The sequence below is a fragment of the Marmota monax genome, unplaced genomic scaffold (assembly GCF_021218885.2).
Source record: "Marmota monax isolate L192 unplaced genomic scaffold, Marmota_monax_Labrador192_F-V1.1 WCK01_AAM20220418_F8-fsc00012, whole genome shotgun sequence".
NCBI classification, from domain to species: domain Eukaryota; kingdom Metazoa; phylum Chordata; class Mammalia; order Rodentia; family Sciuridae; genus Marmota; species Marmota monax.
This window is the reverse complement of record NW_026695227.1, coordinates 17,849,014-17,860,105: the sequence shown is the minus strand read 5'-3', so window position 1 is coordinate 17,860,105 and position 11,092 is coordinate 17,849,014. Positions and strand designations below refer to the sequence as shown.

General features: G+C 38.8%; 1 non-coding gene across 1 annotated transcript; it reads right to left on the bottom strand.

Annotated features, from left to right (window-relative positions):
- Positions 1–7,101: 7,101 nt before the first annotated feature.
- On the bottom strand, positions 7,102–7,174 carry Trnav-cac (transfer RNA valine (anticodon CAC)). The gene has a single exon. It is a non-coding gene; the product is annotated as a tRNA-Val (tRNA).
- Between the last annotated feature and the right edge of the window lie 3,918 nt (positions 7,175–11,092).

The window sequence follows — 11,092 nt, the reverse complement described above, 5'->3', positions numbered from 1 at the left end:
CCAGTCACACGTAGTATGGCATCCTGAGAAGTTTTTGGGTCATCCAGCTTAGCGCCCCTATTTTACATACGAAGAAACTGACCTAATGGTCACCCAGCAGTTCATTTTAGCACTAAACTGAAATAATTAATTGCTTCTTCTATGGTCTGCTAAATTATTTCAGCTCATATATAAGCCTTAGAAACATTTAAAACTTTGGTGAACCTATTTCCCTTTGTTTAACCGAGATAGTTTTAATCTTAAGTAAGAACTAAGGGACAACCTTTACCTTTTTCTGCCTTTGGGTTATCACAAAGGAGAAAGAAAGCAGACTCCTATCCCTGATGCTGTTGTTCTCCATGAGTGCCACTGTGGGCAAGCACCTGCCTTGTGGGATGTAATCCTTGGATATTAGATTCTGTGGCCCACAGTTCTAAACCTCTGGGAATATTATAATGGACATTATCCCTGTTGTCAAGTGCCTTACATTCTTGGAGAACAATAACAAATTCTAAGATGAGGATATGTACAAGGTGCTGTTAGTACATGGAAAAGATTCCAAGCCAGGTGTCTTGGCACATGGGAGACTGAGGCAGGAGGATTACAAGTTCAAAGCCAGCCTCAGCAGCTTCATGAGGCCCTAAGCATCTCAGTGAGACCCTGTCTCTAAATTTAAATAAAGAAAGAAAGAAAAAGGTAAGAAACTGATTAATGGTAATACCCAAAATTAAGCAGAAATCTGAGAAACTGAAAAACAATGAGATGTATTTAGATTAAAACAGCTTGTTTCTTAACTAAAAAGTTTTAGGTTTTTTAACTTAAAAGTTAAGCCTTCTTTGTATACTTATTTTCAAAAGTTTCATCAAAGTATAATATTTCTGTTTTTTTTTTTTTTTGCCTTTGCAGTGCTGGATATCAAACTCAGGGTCTTGTACATGCCAGGCAAGTGCTCTACCCCTGATCTATACCCCCAGCCCTCGTCAAAATATAATACAAATTGGGAGGGACACTTACAGCTTAAGGGATTTTAACCACTGGGCACATCTATGTAACTTGCATCCATCCATTTTAAGAAACAGAAGATGACCAGAAGACCCTCCATCTTCTGTCCCATTTGTTCTCAGTCACTATCTTCCTCAAGGGTAACTACTATCCCAATATTTAACAATATAAATTAATTTTGCCTGGTTGTTGTACTTCATATAAATGAAATTGTGTAACATGTACTAATTTCTAGATCATTCTAATTTTAGATCATTCCCATTAACATTATAGCATTTTACTATGTGAATGTACCACAATTTTTTGGGAAGCATTTGGATAGTTCCAGTAAACATTCCTAGTACATGCCTTCTTTTGAAAATATGGATGCATCTGGGCATTTGGGGCATGTCTGTAATCCCAGTAACTGGAGGCTGAGGCAGCAGGATTCCAAGGTCAAAGCCATGCTGAGCAATTTAGAGAGACCCTGTGTCACAATAAAAAGGGCTGGGGGACCGGGGACCGGGGATCAGCTCAGTTGGTAGAATGCTTACCTTGCATGCACAGAGCACTGGTTTCAATCCCTAGCACGGGCGGGGGAGGAAGAGAGAGATGCTGGGGATGTGGCTCAGTAGTTAAGTGCTCCTGGGTTCAATCCCTGGTACCAAAAAAAAAAAAAAGAAAAGAAAAGAAAAAAAGAGGAGAGGGAGGGAGGGAGATGAGAGTGGGGAAAAGAGAAATGAATGAATGGAAAATATGGATGCATTTTTGTTGAGTATCTAGGGGTAGAATTGTCATAGATACTTTTAATGTTAGGAGAAAGAAGCAAATTGATTTTCTATTGAATCCCACCTCATCAACCAGTAAAGTACTGGCAATGGAATCTCTAGGGCACTCTACCTTGTTTTTTTTGTTGTTGTTGTTGGGGGGAGCTACTGGGGATTGAACTCAGGAGCACCCGACCACTGAGCCATATCCCCAGCCTTATTTTGTATTTTATTTAGAGACAGGGTCTCACTGAGTTGACTTTTTGCCTCCTTAGTCACTGGGTGTGTGCCACTTCGCCTGGCTCCCCTGCCACTTTTTTTTATGGTGCTAGGGATTGAACCCAAGGCCTTGTGCATGCGAAGCAAGCACTATACCAACTGAGCTATATCCCCAACCCACTCTACCCCTGTCCTTTTAATTTTTTATTTTGAGATAGGGTTTACCTAAGTTGCCAAGGCTGGTTTCAATCTTGTGATCCTCTTGCCTCAGCCTCCTGAGTTGCTGGGACTACAAGCATGTGCCACTGAACTGGATTTATTGACTTTAATAATATATAGATATATATTATATAACATATTAGAGGAATTTTGCTCACCTGATTTCCTGAATAATGGATTTTATTCACAAGATGTAGGGTGCAGTGGACTCAGGCATTAAACATGACGTTTTTTATACCAGTCCAAATATCCATAGCTAATAAAGCAACCTGTTCAACTTTAAAAAATATATATATATATAGATACGTTCCAGGACTATGGAAGATAACCCCAATGCACAGAATGCTCAAGCACCTTATATAAATGTACTAAACTTTCATATAATCTATACAGATTGTCCTGTACACTTTTTTTCTTCCACATACTTCAAATCATCTGAAGATTAATTATTATACCTAAGACAATGTGCTGTATAAAAGTTGTTCATTATTTATGGGATAGTGAGAAGATATTCAGTACAGCCACAATTCCCCCCTCCCCACATATTTTCAAGGTGATTGGATGAATCTGCAAATGTGGAACCCATGGATACAGATGGCTGATTCAATTCTCCTTTAAAGACAAGGTAACAATGTTTTTTAAAAGAAGAATTGCTTGTAAATCTAACTTTTCACTCCCATTCCCCACTTCAGGATCAGCCTTGGTCTTTTATCTTTGAATCCAGAACTCAGTGTCCAGCCTGTGTTCTTTTCTAGTAGTTATTTATGTTCCACTGCTACATAAGCAGTTTTCCAAGTCAGTAGATGGCCGAAGTCAAAGAAGTTTTTTTTCCCTCTATGGCTATATCAGCACTGACGAAATACTGTCAGGGAGAAGAGAGGAGATCTTCAGTGATTTCTACTGTGTAGTTCCAAAGAAAGACGTGTAGGAGAAAAGCAGGTCATCCATGCTTATAAAAGTGGAGGGTAAAGGATAGTTTACTGAGATGAAAAGGAATGCTAGCCACACATGGTTTCTGCAGGTTCTCATGTGTGTAAAAGCCTTGAACCCACTTATTCCTCCATGCCATCTTTTTTCTTTTTTCCTTAGGAGATGTCTTGCTGTGACTGACCTTGTTGCCCAGGTTGCTCTCAAACTCCTGGGTTCAATTGGTCCTTCTGCCTGAGCCTCCCCCGTAGCTATAGGTGGCATCACCATACCTAGCAGCATGCTATCTCTTCATGTGGAATATTTAGAAAAATATTTGACAACAATGACAGTTAAGGTACAAAATGTGTCCTCACAATGACAGAAGATTCACAAAGTAGCTTCTGAAAAGCTAATTTCTGATTTTACTCCTTTGCTTACAAAGAAAATTTACACACACACACACACTTGTCCAGGCTGGCCTCAAACTTGTAATCCTCCTGCCTCAGCCTCACAAATTGCTGGAATCACAGGCGTGTACTACCGTGCCAGGAGTGAATATAAAGAACCTTTATAACTCAACAGTAAAAAGACAATTAAGAGAATTAAAATTTGGGTAAAGGATATGCATAGCTGTTTTCTGAAAGAAGATATGCAATTGGCCAGCAAGCACATGAAAAGATGTTCAACTTCATCAGTCATTAGGGAAATGCAAACAAAAAACCCAATGAGATTACTGTTTCATACCTACTAGTGTAGTATAATAATAATAAGGGAAAATAACAGGCTTTGGCCCAGTTTTGGAGAAATTAGAACCTAGGAGTGCTTAATCACTGAGCCACATCCCCAGCACTCTTTTATATTTTATTTACAGACAGGGTCTTACTAAGTTGCTTAGGGCCTCGCTAAGTTGCTGAGGCTGCCTTTGAACTCAACATCCTCCTGCCTCAGCCTCCAGAGTCTCATCATGCCTGACCTACATGTATAAATCTTGAAAACATAATGCTGAATGAAAGAAGCCAACTACAAAAGGTCATACATCATATGATTCCAGTTTTATGAAATGTTTAGGATAGACAAGTATAGAGTCTGAAACTAGATTGGGGATAAAAGGGAGGAATTGGAGTGATGCTAATAGATCTGGGGTTTCATTTTTTTGGGGTGATGGAAGTGTTCTGGAATTAGATGATAGCAATAGTTGCATATCATATTGAATACAATAAATAGAAAAAACACTGAATTTTACACTTGAACATAGTTAAAATAATACATTTTATATTCTATAAATTTTATCTCAAGTATAAATAACCTGGTTTAGGTACAAGGGTGTTCACTGTATTGCTCTCTTTAAAATATAAAAACAGGGGTCTAGGGTTGGGGCTCAATGGTTGCCTAGCATGTGTGAGGCATTGGGTTCAATCCCCCGCCTCAAATAAAAATAAATAAAGTAAAGGTATTGTGTCCACCTACAACTAAAACATTTTTTAAAATTATATGTGTGTGTGTGCATATATATATATATATATATACATATACATATGTATATACATATATATAAACAGGAAAAATCAAAAGAAAAATAAAGTGCTCAATAGGGTAGTTGAATAAACTGTGGTAGACTTATATGTACAAATTTGTAGTAATTTTTTAATTGTTAATGTGAAAAGATTTCCATGATTTTTTTGTTTGTTTGTTTATACTGGGGATTGAACTCAGGGGTCCTTTACAACTGAACTACATCCCCAGTCTTTTTAAATTTTATTTGTTATTTTGAGACTGCCTTGCTAAATTTCTGAGGCTGGCCTTGAACTTGCACTCCTTCCTTAGCCTCTCAATTCACTGATATTGCAGGTGTTAGCTACCTCACCTGGCTGTTCATACTATGGGGTGAAGAAAAATGATTTGCAAAGTAATATTTAACGAATGATACTAATTTTTGGAAAAAAAGAATACTAGAGAGAGAGAGAGAGTAGAAGGGCATATGCTTAATGTTAGATAGCCCTGGGGGATGGTTTTCCTTTTTACTTCTAGGTGTTCTCTAATTTTTCTCAATAAGCTCATTTTTTTTTCCCCCAGTGCTGGGGATGGAACCTGGGGCCCTTGTGTGCTAAGCATGGAGCTACACCTACAGTCCTAATATTGTATGTTTTTAAAGTTGTGTTAAAAACAAAATTGAAAGGCAGAAGATTCCAGCCCTAGCTCTGAAGTTTCCCTTTCTTAGCCACCACCCCACCATTCTTCTTTCTCTTAACAGATAATGGTGAAATAATTGGCTTAATTGAGGGGTCTAAATATTCTGAAGATCTGTGTTGCCAGGACTCTTGGACTTGTCCAAAGCTGTGTTTTCCTGTTAGAAAAACATCAAAAGTGGAGGCCAGGAGAAGTGTCTCTTGATAAGGAGGAAACCAATTTAGAGAATGTCAATAGAGTGGTCCCTGTTAGGTGCAGGACAGGCTGAGTAAGCTGTCTGCAGGGCATGCCAAACAAAGTTAGCTGCAGGATGACCTGGCCTCTCAAACCCTCTGTCTGGTTCTTTATCAACTATTTGCTTCAAGCCCAAATGCCCAAGCCCCCACTCAAGGCTGAACACTCAACCCCTTCCTCATGGCCGAACATGTAACCCCCCTTATGCCAACAAGGCAGCTTGCAGACCCAGAGACCTCATTAGATTTGGGCTATAAAAACTCCCTCCTGCCGGGCCCCTCTCTCTCTTCCTCTCTCTGTCTCTCTTGCTCTCTCTTGCTTTCTCTCTTGCTCTCTCTCTTGCTTTCTCTCTCTCTCTCTCTTTCTCTCTTTTCTCCTCTGTTTCACTGCTGCAATAAAGATCTCTTGGTTGCTCTGAGTGTTGTGGTCACTTTCCTTTCAGTCCTCTACTGCTTGGCCACTTGCATTGAATATTTCCTGCTGGCTCTTTCTATCTCTCTAGTATAGGGGGTAAAAAAAAAAAAAATCAACAAAAAAAAAAAGATCATTGTGTTGGCAATAAAATTGTCAGGGCAGCACCTGGGAGCTACTGTAATAGAGTCTTTGAGCCCTTTCTGGTAATTCCACTTTTTAGATGTTTCAAACTATGTTGTAAACTCTTCATTCACATTCAAACTTAGCACCTTTTACTGCAGTCTAGAGATTTAAATGTTAAAAACAACTTTTTAGGATTGGGTAGAAACAAAAAATAAAGCTAAGCATTTCCAGAACCTGAAATATATTCTTGTGCGTCATTTTGCTTTTTAAAGGCATTTTTTTTTTTAGAATTTTAATATTTATTTTTTTTTAGCTTTCGGCGGATACAACGTTTTTTGTTTGTATGTGGTGCTGAGGATCGAACCTGGGCCGCATGCATGCCAGGCGAGCGCGCTACCGCTTGAGCCACATCCCCAGCCCCATTTTGCTTTTTAAAATGAAAATTTTTACATCTTAGGGCTTTTTTGTTTGTTTGTTTTTGGTATACTTAACAAGTTGAAAAACAATATAAAATCAGCATTTTAAAGGGACTTACTAGCCAGGAGCATAAAAATTAAACACTTTTAGAGTCAATAAATTATGAAATTATTTTTACTATCAACCAAGAGAAAATGATACATTTATTAGCTCTTTACTAAATTATGTGAGTTTGGGAAGTTTTTTTTTTTTTTTTTAAGAATGCTGCTCACTTTAAAAATTTTTTTTATTTTTATTTATTTTTTTGTTGTAGATGAACACAATGCCTTTATTTCACTTATTTATTTTTTTGTTTGTGGTGCTGAGGATTGAATCTAGTGCCTCACAGTGCTTCACACTGCTAGGTGAGCACTCTACCACTGAGCCACAATCCCAGCCCTCTTTTTTTTTTTTTAAGTTGAAGATGGACACAATACCTTTATTTAATTTATTTATATGTGGTGCTGAGGATCAAACCCCAGGCCTCACACATGCTAGGTGAGTGCTCTACAGCTGAGCCACAACCCCAGCCCAACTTTGGGAAATTTATATAACCTGTGTCTTGTTTTTTTTTGGTGGGGGGTGGGGTGGGTGGTGGTGGTGGTGGTGGTGGTGGTGGTGCTGGGGATTGAACCCAGGGCCTTGTGCATGTGAGGCAAACACTCTACCAATTGAGCTATACCCCCAGCCCTGTATCTTGTTTTTTTTAACTTTTTTTGTGTGTGTGTGGTGTGATTAAACCTGTTTCCCTCACTCATGTGAGGTAAGTGTTCTGCCACTGAACTACATTTCCCAACCCTCAGGGTTTCTTTTTCTTTTTCTTCATTTCTTTTGGCAGGGATTGAACCCAGGAACACTTAACAACTGAGCCACATCCTCAGACCGTTTTATTTTTTATTTTGAGACAGGGTCTCACTAAGTTGCTTAGGGCCTCATTAAATTTCTGAGGCTGGTTTTGAACTTGTGATCCTCCTGTCTCACCCTCCCAAGTTGCTGGGACTACAGGTATGTGCCACTGTGCCCGGAAGATTTTCTTTTTTAAAGATAGGAATCATAAGACCTAACCCACTGTGAAAGCCATGGAGTTTCACTATTCAGCAAACCTATCAAGGAAGGATTTACTGTCAGTTCTAAGGAGTACAGTGAGCTGCTGGCATTCAGATGTTAGTACCCTTGGGATCTGCCTCCCCTTTGAGGTAAGTAAGACTGTTATGGGCCAATCCACATTGCCTTGACCAGACAAACTCCATTTTACCCTGAGACTCCATTTCTTGTAAGAAATGCTTCTCCCATGAGAAAACCCGCCTCTGCCACCTCCTGGTAAGCACACCCTGTTTGACAACAGCATGGCGGTTAAAAAAAAGTTTCTGTTTTTCTTATACAATGTATTATTAAGAAATGCATTTGTAAAGATATTCTCCATTTAGTTCCCATTTTTCTTGGGCAGTGTACTGTACCCTGAACTGGGTCATTCTGACCCACTTCCTACGTTGCTATGGTTTTGGACTTACTGGTAGCTTGTGGGTTTTGGCTATAAAAGAGATATCCTACCTTCTGCAATGGGTCAAGTTTGCAGAGGTGACTTGATTGCTGTCCTTCCAACCCTCCATGGCAAATAAAGTTCCATGTCTTGCTTCAAGACTGACCTGGTGATTTATTTCAAACATGCCATAAGATCATGCTCTTCTGGGACAATCCCCAGGGAGTGGCTGACCTCAGTGGGGTACAAGAATGGGCACTCTAACCCAGGAAGAGCCTCCCTTCTTGGGTCAGCTTTGCTCCGGAGTTGTGGATGTTCTCAGGTTGGTCAACACTTTCAGATCTGCAGGGTGCTCTGAGGCTTTTCCTACTCAATCCTGCTTCTTCTCCCTTTTCTTTAATAGGTGTCAGATCTGCAGTGTGGTCTGAAGATATCCACTCCCTAAGCTTACTTTTCCCAGTTTTTCTCTTCCACATGCATTGTTGACCAATAAACACCTGCATTCCCATCTCCATCTGCTTCCCAGATTTGTTATATGCCAAGGGGGTGATCGAACATAAAAAATTCTAAATAGTGTCTTACATGTAGAAATCCCCCAATTAATGTTTAATATCTCAAACTCATGGACTCTAAGGATCTTCCTGACTCAGTTTCCCAAGGAGCTAGGATTACAAGTGTGTACTACTGCACCCTACTGGTCTAGCCAATTTGACACATAAAACTATTCATCACAAAATGCATCAAGTTTCTTTCTTGCTGTAGGTCAATGATAATATATAAACAGCCATTTCTGCTTTCAATTGGCTCATTCATTCATTTGTTCAAGAACTATTTCTTGGCTGGGCATGGTGGTGTTATCCGGAGCTGGGGTAACGCTCAAGTTACTGCTACCTGTCACTACCCCATGCCAAACTGAAGACAATAATTGTTCAGAACCCTGGGCATCAGGACTTAAAAGGTGTCTACATCCAGGGCAGCTCCTGACAGGACAGTGTGTTTGCTAATCAGATGATCACAACAGTGGATTCCAACTAGACATAGTCTAGCTGGGGCTATGTACCAGGGCACTATGACACCTGGACATCTTTTGATGTGAAGGTGAAAGCTGGTGGTTATATAGTAAAATAGGACAAATTCAAGCATTACAAAAAAAAGTCTCCTTTGAAGCTGAATTATTGAATTTCCCTCAAGGGAAATCAACCAAACACCTTGTTAGCTGTGCCCTTCATTTTGTAGGCTTTAAATCTTCAATTTCAATTTCTTCCTTTTTCTTTTATCCCTGTGCTTACAACTAAACCCTCAATCCTTGGACAAATACCTAAATTTCCTTCTTTGTCTTCATTATACACCTTTTTAAAGAATGTCTTTTTTAAAGAATTTTTTTTTTTTAATATTTATTTTTTAGTATTTGGCGGACACAACATCTTTGTCTGTATGTGGTGCTGAGGATCGAACCCGGGCCGCACGCATGCCAGGCGAGCGCGCTACCGCTTGAGCCACATCCCCAGCCCCAAGAATGTCTTTTTTAAATATGTATTTATATTTTAGTTGTAGCTGGACACAATACCTTCACTTTATTCATTTATTTTTATGTGATGCTGAGGATTGAACCCAGGGCCTCGCATATTCTAGGTGAATGCTCTGTCACTGAGCCACAACCCCAGCCCTCATTATACACCTTCTAAAATATTTTTTTGTTTTGTCATTTAGATTCAGAATAAAATATTCTATTATATTTTTGTCTAGCATAAATGGCCATACCTTTTAATGTTTTGTTTTTAAATTTTTTTTTTTTTTTTTTTTTAATGTTTTTTTTTTCTATATTTATTTTTTAGTTCTCGGTGGACACAACATCTTTGTTGGTATGTGGTGCTGAGGATCGAACCCGGGCCGCAGGCATGCCAGGAGAGCGCGCTACCGCTTGAGCCACATCCCCAGCCCTAATGTTTTGTTAATAAGTAATGTAGAAGATATATAATGGCTGTTATGGTAGTTATGTCTCCCCTCTGCCAACCCGCATGGGAGAATTACCTGGTTTTAGCAATACCATCCTTGCCTTTAATAGTCTGGCAAGAAATAATGAAAATATACCCTTCAACAAAGTTCCGCTGAGGACAACTGAGTAGCTAAGGTACTGAGCTAGGCAAATTCAATTATAACCTTTCTAATTCAACTGTGCACTAGCTTTCAGGTCTTGCAATGTGACCCTCTTGACCTGAAAGGATGAATGCACCTTGAAAGAATGAGCAGATTACTTGCTTCCCATCAGCAGGCTTAAGCGCTGTATTTTCATGGCTTGTGTAATAAAGCTTTGAAAAGAACACAGTTAAAGTGATAATCATTAGCCAGAGAAGGAAAAGATTTAACTTAACTGTATTTCAATTCTTTTAAACAAATTCTGTCCTGGGAATATATGCAAACAGTTGGTTGCATTCCTCAGTGAATGTCGTACAGCCACCTGCCCTGGAAGAATTTGACTCCATTCAGTTAAAATTAACAAAGAGCATTTTTTCAAACATCTCAAGAGTGATGTAAATAGCTGGGTAGATTAATAGCAGAAATAATCTTTGTTTTATCAAATGAATAACTGTGAATGTGCTTTGTGAACCCTACAAAGTAGGCTAAAAATATGCTGTCATTTTTTTTTACTTGTGTACATAAAACACACAGACTGATACATAATAATTTTGCTATGTATTGCGCCAAAAAGTGAAATAATTTTGATAATTCTTTTCCAAGATCAGTGAGTTTTTCTTTCCTTTTTTAAAATTTACTTTTTAAAAATAAATGATAGCAGAATGCATTACAACTCTTATTACATATACATATAGCACAAATTTTCATATCTCTGGTTGTATATAAAGTATGTTCACAACAATTCGTGTCTTCATACATGTACTTTGGATAATGATGTCCATCACATTCCACCATCATTGCTAACTCCTGCCCTCCCTTCCCCCCTCCCCCAAGTTTTTCTTTCTTTTTTGCTTTTTCTCTCTTTCCCTGGTAGAGTATAGGCACAGTGTCCCATTGATTTTTGTAATTCCTTGAAAGGATCATTTCTGATTGTCTATGTAATATGTATCCATTTTAGGAAGTTTTGAAAAAGAAGAAATGTATGAAA